The sequence below is a fragment of the Chiloscyllium plagiosum genome, unplaced genomic scaffold (genome assembly GCF_037043375.1).
Source record: "Chiloscyllium plagiosum isolate Xiang-an unplaced genomic scaffold, Cpla_swu_hap1 HiC_scaffold_47, whole genome shotgun sequence".
In the NCBI taxonomy this organism is placed as follows: domain Eukaryota; kingdom Metazoa; phylum Chordata; class Chondrichthyes; order Orectolobiformes; family Hemiscylliidae; genus Chiloscyllium; species Chiloscyllium plagiosum.
The window spans coordinates 29,621,288-29,631,194 of record NW_028270185.1 but is presented as its reverse complement, the minus strand read 5'-3'; the positions used below and the strand labels follow the sequence as shown (position 1 = coordinate 29,631,194).

Here is a 9,907-nt window from a genome sequence, read left to right as displayed (position 1 = left end):
ATAAATGCAGACTGCCCACACAATAGGTCTCTTAAAGGTACACTTATCTATCAACGACCTGTGAAAGAGAAATTCTAAGAAGAAAATCTACAGAGGAAGATACAAATGGCAGATCTGACAGCTGCCTGGTTTTGAAATTTGGATTTTTGTAAATCTTAATCAGAGGTTTTATTGGAATAGTATTATAAAAGGGAAAGTAACAATAGGAGATGTAAATGGTTATTAGTTAATTATTTTCTGTTATACTTTCAGAAATAAAGTTGTTACTTTTTACTTTAACTAGTTCTTGGCCTCTCAAATTTTCGCAGATTACCACACTGAGTAAATCATTTTGTATTACAGGTTTAAATTAGCAGAGGGTTCACCCCATGTTGTAACACCTTTAACAAATCTGTGAAGGAAACTAACAAAAAAGTATTCTGGTTAGCAGAATGCGAAGTATCCTTTGTAAGGATGAAAGCAATTTGAATGAATGAACCAGTGTTGGCCATTCCTGATTTTTCCAGCCTTTTCAAAATGGCATTTGATGCTGATAACTTGGAGTTGTGTGCTGTCTTGTTCCAGTACGATGAATCAGGAGTAGAGAAACCCATAGGGTACTTCTCATGGGAACAATATCAGTTATAGGAAAAACACTGTCCTTGAGAAGAAGAGGCTGTGGGATTGCTGTTGGCTTTTCAATACTTTGAAGTCTACATCTGACAAGGATTAATGAAATGCAAAGTTACACTGATCAAGACCAACTAGCCTTCATTGAGAAGTTTAAAATGAAGAAAGCAAGGCTAATCCAATGGAGTCTTTTGCTGCAACCATTTAATGTAAAGATCGTACACATTGCTGGAAAACTTAACGTAATTGCTGATGTATTGTTCCAAGGTGAGAAATAATAAATGGATTGCAGTCAGTGAAGTAGCACCACCCAGAAAGTTTGTGATTTCTAATAAACCTATTGGACTATAACCAAGTGTTGTTTTAGATTAGATTACCTACAGTGTGGAAACAGGCCCTTCGGCCCAACAAGTCCACACCGACCCGTCGAAGCGCAACCCACCCATACCCCTACACTTGCCCCTTCACCTACCACTGCCAGGCAATTTAGTATGGCCAATTCACCTGACCTGCCCATCTTTGGACTTTGGGAGGAAACCGGAGCACCCAGAGGAAACCCACGCAGACACGGGGAGAATGTGCAAACTCCACACAGTCAGTCACCTGTGGCGGGATTTGAACCCAGGTCTCTGGTGCTGTGAGGCAGCAGTGCTAACCACTGTGCCACCGTGCCGCCTCTAAAGTGTTGTGCGACTTCTAACTTTGTTCACCCGAGTCCAACACTGGCACCTTCATGTCACAATGAACCAAAGACATCTCTTTACATACAATTATATTTACATGCATTTAAGGTGGATTCGATAACTGAAATGACTTCCATTTACCTTCAGAAGGAAGATATCAGACAGTGGTCTTGCCCCACTGAGCCTTGGTAGCAGCTATCCCAAGCTTTAGTGTGCTCTTCAGCAAGTAGTCCTGGACCTTAAGACGTGTCAGTCTGCAACAGTCAAGGTCACCTCCTTGTTCTGGAAGACCAACAATTTTCGGGCAGACAAAAAGAGCCTCTTTTACTGAATTCATGGTCCTCCAAGCGCAATCAATGTTTGTCTCGGAGCGTGTCCTGGACAACACACAGTAGAGCACAGAGTCCCGCATCACACAAGTGCTGGGAACACACCCTAACAGACACACTGCATCTTGCCTCAGACTTCCTTTGCAAAGACACATTCCAGAAGGAGATGCTTACAGTCTCTACTCACCTTGCAGCTGCTTCCACGGCAGAGTGTTTACTGGACAGAGTCCAACTTCAATGTTTGTTTTGTTTTCTTCATATGCTGTTGTACTGAATTGAAATTCTTTATTAACTATAGATGTATATATACTTGTTTTTATGAGTAAAGTATATTCTTGAAATAAAAAAAACATTCCTTCGGTATGAGACCTAAAACTGCTCGCAATATTTCAAATACCTTAAACAGCCTGAGCAGTACATTCTGCTCTTCCATTCTAACATTCTCAAACAAACCCTAACATTGTATTTTCGTTCCTAACTGCTAACTGAAGCTGCGTTTTAACATGAAGAGAATCCTGAACACGGACTAACAAGTCCCTTTGTGCTTCAGTTTTCCGAAGCCTTTCCCCATTTAGAAAACCGTCTCTCCCTCTCTCCTAATCCCAGTGCATAACCTCACACACTTTCACACATTGTGTTCCGCCTGGCAACTGAACTGTAAGAAAGTCCTGAACGAGGACTCCCCCCGAGTGCCCTCAGGTCTGGCAGTATCTGCCCAGAGAGAGATAAAGCTGAGACAACGTTTGGGGTCCGGGGGCGGCCGTCATTCGGAAGATCGCGCTTTGGGACTTGATGCGGCGACACACAATTTCTTCATCACTTTCACCTCTCTGCCTGTGGGAAGGAGTATTTTTCATTATAAAACGTATTATTTTGTTTGGCGACACCGAAGTCGGCCCTTTTGTGTTTCTGTTTTCTCTCCTGAAAGGGTTGTTTCTCTTTAAAGAGTTTATCTTCTGAAGCAGCTGCTAACGGTCACGGGGGTGGGGGTGGGGGTGGAGGGGGGGGGGGTGGGGGTGGAGGGGGGGGGGGGTGGGGGTGGAGGGGGGGGGGGGAGGGGGGGGAGGGGAGGTGGAGGGGGGGGAGGGGGGGGAGGAGGGGAGGGGAGGGGGGGGAGGAGGGGGGAGGAGGGGAGGGGAGGGGGGGGAGGGGAGGGGGGGGTGGAGGGTGGAGGGGGGGAGGGGGGGGGGAGGGGTGGGGGAGGGGTGGGGGAGGGGGGGGAGGGGTGGGGGAGGGGGGGAGGGGTGGTGGGAGGGGGGGGGAGGGGGAGGGGGGGGGAGGGGTGGGGGGAGGGGGGGGGGAGGGGTGGGGAGGGGGGGGGAGGAGGGGGGGGTGGGGGAGGGGGGGGGAGGGGGGGGAGGAGGGGGGAGGGAGGGGGGGGGGGGAGGGGGGGGGGAGGGGGGGGGGGAGGGGTGGGGGGAGGGAGGGGGAGGGGGGGGGGAGGAGGGGGGGGAGGGGGGGGTGGTGGAGGGGGGGGAGAGGGGAGGGGGGGGTGGAGGGGGGGGAGAGGGGAGGGGGGGGAGAGGGGAGGGGGGGGGAGAGGGGAGGGGGGGGTGGAGGGGGGGGGGGAGGGGAGGGGGGGAGGGGGGGTGGAGGGGGGGGAGGGGAGGTGGAGGGGGGGGAGGGGGGGAGGGGAGGTGGAGGGGGGGAGGGGAGGGGGAGGGGAGGTGGAGGGGGGGAGGGGAGGGGGAGGGGAGGTGGAGGGGGGGGGGAGGGGGGGGAGGGGGGGAGAGGAGGGGGGAGGGGGGGAGGGGAGGGGGGGGGAGGAGGGGGGGGCAGGGGGGGAGGGGGGGGAGGGTGGAGGGGGGGTGGGGGTGGAGGGGGGGTGGGGGTGGAGGGGGGGGTGGGGGTGGAGGGGGGGGTGGTGGGGGTGGAGGGGGAAGAGGAGAGGTTCCGCTTTGGCCCCACTCCTTTCCCTGAACATGTCATCTTGCCGGTAAATGGGGCCGGGCGGCCGCTACTGATTTTATTTTATATTTTCCTCTCTCACGCAGCCCCGAGGTTTGTATTTAAATTGGGCGGGATTCTTAACAAATGCATTGATTCTCCTGGATTAATTAGGCATGTTATGGTTGATAATACCTTTTAGGAATGACCAGGAGACGCAGAGAATAAGCCATTATTTGCAAACAAAAGCTGTAGCTATCAGAGCCGCCAACAGTGAGAGTACTCAGTGAGTTATGTTCTAAAAGCCAGGCTCTACCCCCGTTATATTTACATAACCAATCGCACTGAGCCTACATTAACTAATCAGACTCTGCCACAATTGTCCTCTGGATTGCTGCTGACCCCCACATTGTGCTGTGGTAATCTTTTCACCTTTTGTCACCTGACAGGCCGCAGTCGGGTAAGGCTGACTCGAGCATGCAATCCAGACCTTGCACTTATGTAACATCTCCACATGTATTAATTTGTGGTTATATATTCAGTTTTACCATATACGCTGTCCATATGTCCATTTCTACTATCTTTCAGACGTTTCCAATCCCTTTCCCACCCCTAAAACTGTAATAGCAGTGGTCCCCACCCTTATTATTTCTCCTGCACACCGTCCAACACAAAGTGGGAATAATTACTGTGTTGTTTTTAATCTCTGATCCGGGAACTTCACTGTCCACAGGTTAGTGACAGCTACTGGCCGCAAGCGGGAACTGCAACCAACTCACGGAAATGTTCAGGGTCTGTCGGGGTAATGATGCGGCTCATGTGAGCAAACGGACTCTCTCTGTACACCAAGCACTCAGATTGATGCACACGATTGGGAAATAAAACCGGAAAATCGACGTTTCAGACAAAAAGTCGATTTTCCTGCTCCTCGGATGCTGCCTGACCTGCTGGGCTTTTCCAGCACCACTCTGATCTAAACTCTGGTTTCCAGCATCTGCAGTCCTCACTTTTGCCCCGAGAAATAAAACAACCGATTGTACAAAATAAAGAATATTGTTTGGATACGTTTTGTTCAAAATTGAGCAGAATTTCGTAAAGAAAGAGCATTAGTGTGAAAGAGCATTAGTAGGAATAAAGAAAGTGTTAATTTATGTAAAAAGGTAAAACTCAGGATCTCTTGTTAGAGTTTATTTTAACCTTGAATAGATGACACATTAATCCTCCCTCCCCTTCTCAATAGACGCTGTTGGAACTGTTCAATGTTTCCAGCAGCTTGTGTGATTATTTGAGGTTCCCAACAGGAGCAGTGTCTTACTTTTCGAAAAAAATTGCTGTGCTGCAATTAACATTTAAATAAGAATTGGGAAGCTGCAGAGGGGTAAACTTCAGAGTTGCTGAGTTTTGTTGCCCACTTCCACGTTGCAATTCATAGAAACCATCGTCATGACAAGTGAGGAGCAATCTGGATGGTTTTGTTTTCTCTCAGAATAAAACATTCATGTACTTTCAGAGAAAGTAAGGTGATAATGCCAGTTCATCTTCAAGTTCTTCTGTGCAAAATGGCTTTGAAAGCACCACCCTGTGATGTCTGGGAATCAAACGCGGGTTAACTGCTTGGAAGGGAGCTATACTTACCACTATACCACCATCGCTGTGCGACTGAATGGCTCTCAATTCTCAAACGCATTTAACAAGACCGTGATCATAAGTAATTGAACGTGACGAAAATAAAAACACGAATTTCTGGCGAAACTCAACAGGCCAGCCATCATTAGCATCAGAAATCTTCAGTTCTGAAAAAGAATCATTACACCCAAGAGTTTGACTCTGCTTTCTCCCCACAGATGCCAGACCTGTCGAATTTCACCAACATTTTCTTTATTAGTTTTGAAATCTCCAGTATGGACAGTTCTTTCCTTCAAATAGACCTGATGATGCATTGAGTACAGGAGTTGCAAAGACATGTTGCAGCTGTACAGGACATTGGTTAGGCCACTTTTTGAATATTGTGTGCAATTCCAGTCTCCCTGTCAAAAGGATACTGTAAAACTTGAAAAGTTTCAGAAAAGATTTACCAGGATGTTGCCAGGGTTGGAGGGTTTGAGCCATATGGAGAGGCTTAATAGGTTGGGACTGAGGGGTGACATTAGAAGTTTATAAAATCGTGAAGGGCATTAATAGGGCGAATATTTTTCTTGGATTTGGGGATTCAGATCTAGAGGTTATAGGTTTAAGAAGAGAGGGAAAAAGTTTAAAAGGGAACTTAGGGGCAACCTTTTCATGCAGAGGATGGTGCGTGTATGAATTGAGCTGCCAGAGGAAGTGGTGGAGGCTGGTACAATTACAACATTTAAAAGGCATCTGGATAGGTAAATGGATTGGGAGGATTTAAAAGGATATTGGCCAAACTGCTGGCAAATTAACTTGGGATGTCTGTTAGGCATGGACGTGTTGGACCGAAGGTCTATTTCCGTGCTGTACATCTCTCCGGCTCTATGACCCATTGAAGGGGATACTGGGTCAGATGATCATCTACCTCGGAGGCAGAGGTGAAGCAGCATAGAATTGATGTGGAAACTTGATTCGGCCCAAAAGGTCCACACTAATTCTTCGAACAGCATCCCGCCTAGACTCACCCCCTTACCCTGTAATCCTGTATTTCCCATGTATGATCCATTTTACCTACACATCCCTGAATATTATGGGTAATTTAGTATGGCCGAGGTATCTAATCTGCACATCTTTGGACTGTGTGAGGATACCGGAGAAATGGATTCAGATGAGTATCCTCAGGGATTGACAATATTAAAGGTTCACTGACGTTAGAATGAAGTGCTGTCTGCTCATCTGTCCCAAATAATCTGCCCCTTTCTCTGACGTTCTATCCTTGTTTCAGATTCCCAAATATACCTAATAAGGGAAATCAGGAGGGCAAAAAGGGGATGTGAGAGAGCTGGGGAGAATCCAAAGGAATTCTATAAATGCATCAAGGACAAAAGAGTAACCAAGGAGAGAATAGGGCTCCTCAAAGATCACAAAAACAATCTTTGTGCACCTGCAGGCGATGAGGGGAGATATTGAAGGACTATGTTGCATCAGTGTTTACTGTGCAGAAGGACATGGAACATATAGAATGTGGGAAAATAGACTTCGATATCTTCAAAAAATGTCCATATTACAGAGGAAGAGAAGCTGGATGTCTTAAAACGCATAAAGATGGATAAATCCCCAGGACCTGGTCAAGTATACCCTAGAACTCTCGGAGAAGCGAGGGAAGTAATTGCTGGGCCTCTTGCTGAGATATTTGAATAGGATATATAGATAGGATAATTAAGAATGTGTTTGGTATGCTTTATTTTATTGGTCAGAGTATTGAGTCCAAGAGTTGGGAGGTCATGTTGTGGCTGTGCAGGACATTGGTTAGGCCACTGTTGGAATATTGTGTGCAATTTTGGTCTACTTCCTATTGGAAAGATGTTGTGAAACTTGCAGGGGATTCACAAGGATGTTGCCAAGGGAGAAGCTGATCAGTCTGAGGCTGTTTTCCCTGGAGCGATGGCGGCTGAGAGGTGACCTTATACAGGTTTACAAAATTTATGAAGGGCATGGATAGGATAAATAGACAAAGTTTTTTTGTCCCCCTGGTTTTGGGGAGTCCAGAACTAGAGGGCATAGGTTTAGGGTGAAAGGGGAAAGATGTAAATGAGACCTAGGGGGCAACTTTTTCACACACAGGGTGATACATATATGGAATGAGCTGCCAGAGGAAGTGGTGGAGGCTGATACAATTGCAACATTTAAGAGGCATTTGGATGGGTATACGAATGGGAAGGGTTTGGAGAGTTATGGGCCGGTTGCTGGCAGGTAGGACTCTATTGGGTTGGGATATCTGGTCGGCATGGACAGGTTGAACCGAAGGGTCTGTTTCCATGCTGTACATGTCTCTGACTCTGACTCTATCTAATTGAAAGTCTGGTGATGAATAATGGATCATAAGCATTCAGATTCAGTAAGCATTAGTTGCTTACTGCAAGGAGAATTGTTCACTGCTTTGGGTTGCTCAGTTCAACCTCTGAAGTAAATGCAATACCTCAGCAAGTACGAATTGGACTTTTGCAACCAGTTTGTCAATTACCTAAAATACCAAGTTTACCAAATGTTTCAAACTGAATCTCACTGTGGAATCCTGCATTGGATAACTTAAAGGCTCTGACAATTAAACAGTTCAGTTTCTTTTGCAGAAAGAGAGTTAACAGCACAAAGGGGAACAATAATTCACTGACAAAGTACATCGACCAATTCAGCATATCCTAAAAATAATCTATACGATTCTCCCTGTGGTTGGTGTTTCAGGTACGTGGCTAAATACACTGAGTTGTTCTTAAAAGTCTTGATTTAAATTGACAAAGAATTTACTCTATGGTGAACACTTGCTCAGGTTGAGGGAAATTTCCCGAATTCCATCTTTGAGAGCGTTTGTTTTATTGACTAAGTTGAAAACATGATCCTTTTTGTAAGCCAAGAATTCTACAAAATATCAAGCTAAGATCCTCACAGGAGTAACGTGTTGCTTCAGAGCACAGTACAGTATTGGCACATTTTTGAAGAATATGCAGTACTGAAACGAGCTATCACTGCAGAACTATACTGTCTCTCACTGGGGGGGGGGGGGCGGAGAAAATTGGTTCTTCATTGAAATTGTTGGTTTGAGTATATAAGGAATCTTTTCTCAATGTTTATTGTGGTTTGTTATTTAATTAATGGCAAAGTGAAAAAGTGTTATCATTTTGAAATATTTTCAAACAGTTAACACAGTGTGATATGTTTCATCGTTCTCCTCAGCATTTCACAGAAGTAGATTGTAATGTTTTTCTGGTGAGTAAAAATCTGACAGCAGGTTTATTGTGTTCAATCTCCAGTATTAAGGTGTGTTCTAATTTATATGGAGTTACGATACAGCCTTTTTAGCGGTGATCAATCTTCTTTTCACGGCTTAGATCTGAGAGTTTGTTGTTCATAAAGTTATACATAATATTACGCTAGGCGTTCAATGAATGTCTGGTCCTGAGGATGTTGAGTGCTGCACAAAGTCCCAGTTCTGGAAATAGGAGCGAAGGACTCCATTAGTCATCGCAAAGATATCAACTCCCAGCACAAGGAGATCTCCGAAACAAAAGTAAAAAATGCTGCAGATATTCATCAGGTCTGGCATCATCTGGAGAGCGAGAAACAGAATTAACAGTGAGACAAAACAAAAACCGAATGAACTATGGATGCTGGAAATCAGTTGCCATACTGCCTGAGATTACCAAGAGGGTCCCACCTTCACAACCTTGCCCTTCCCCTGAGGGGACACAACACCGAGAGGATGGTAGGGGTCAGCACTATTTTGCCTGGGAGGGTAACTGTTACGGACCATGCCAGACCTCAAAATATTTTGAGAAGGTAGCCTGGACCCTAACTTTTGTTTTAATTTTAAAGGCAGATGTGAAGTGGGTGCTCCAGGTGTGATGTCATTGGTCAAATTATTTGGTTTTAGCAAAACAGAATGTATGTAAACACTGCAGCTGAGACACGAACAAATGAAAGCAGAATTTCGAAAACATAACTATTGGAAAGCTTAAGTGACCTGATACAGTAACTATTACTAATTACCTGTTCCAATACAGGAACATCACATAAATACACTCGGGGAAATAAAGGTTAATTCAAACAGATTCAAACAGGAAGGAGGGAATAACATCCAGAAAGTGGTTTCAGAGTAAGTCAGAGGATTGTTTTACTGAAACATGCCACTCTCCTGGAATCACACATCTTGTGTGATTTAATTTAAAACTAGAAAATTACTGAACTGAGAAAACTGGCCACTCCCCTTCCATTGTTAAACTAAACCTCTTCAGAACCTCTGTCTTTATGACCTCTCTTCTCAAAAAACATGACAGCATCATAACAGTAACTAAGGTGGGAAAACTCAAAACCTTTAAGATGCACTTGGATGAACACTGAAAATTCAAGACAAAATGTTGGGAAGTGAGATTTGTTGTAGCTTTTTTGTGTAATTTTACAAGCTGAGTGGATCTATGGGCCAGCTCTGTTCTGTATGATGCAATCATTCTATGATTCTGAGATTAAGGTTCTGAATTCTTGTTTTGTCTTCGATTTGAGGAAATGTGACCCGGTGTTCACTCCAGTTATTGGTGTGGTCAGTATCAGCTTCACGCTCTGTATCTGAGTGCTTATTCACACAGAGGATTTCCCAAATGAGATGTAAAGCTGAAATAACGAGGAAAGCAATGCTATAACAGTGCAACAATTCTCAAGGAGCTCTACACCATGAGGTATTGAGTGGCTGAATAGCCTCAGCAAAATGAAGGTCATCATTGAAAAGAATATCAAATA

The 9,907-nt window shown here is 45.4% G+C and overlaps 1 long non-coding RNA gene across 1 annotated transcript; it reads left to right on the top strand.

Moving 5' to 3' along the window:
* Positions 1-3,514: 3,514 nt before the first annotated feature.
* Positions 3,515-4,674, top strand: LOC148136043 (uncharacterized). The gene is made up of 2 exons (XR_015754776.1): positions 3,515-3,557; positions 4,242-4,674. It is a non-coding gene; the product is annotated as an uncharacterized LOC148136043 (long non-coding RNA).
* The last annotated feature ends 5,233 nt before the right edge of the window (positions 4,675-9,907 follow it).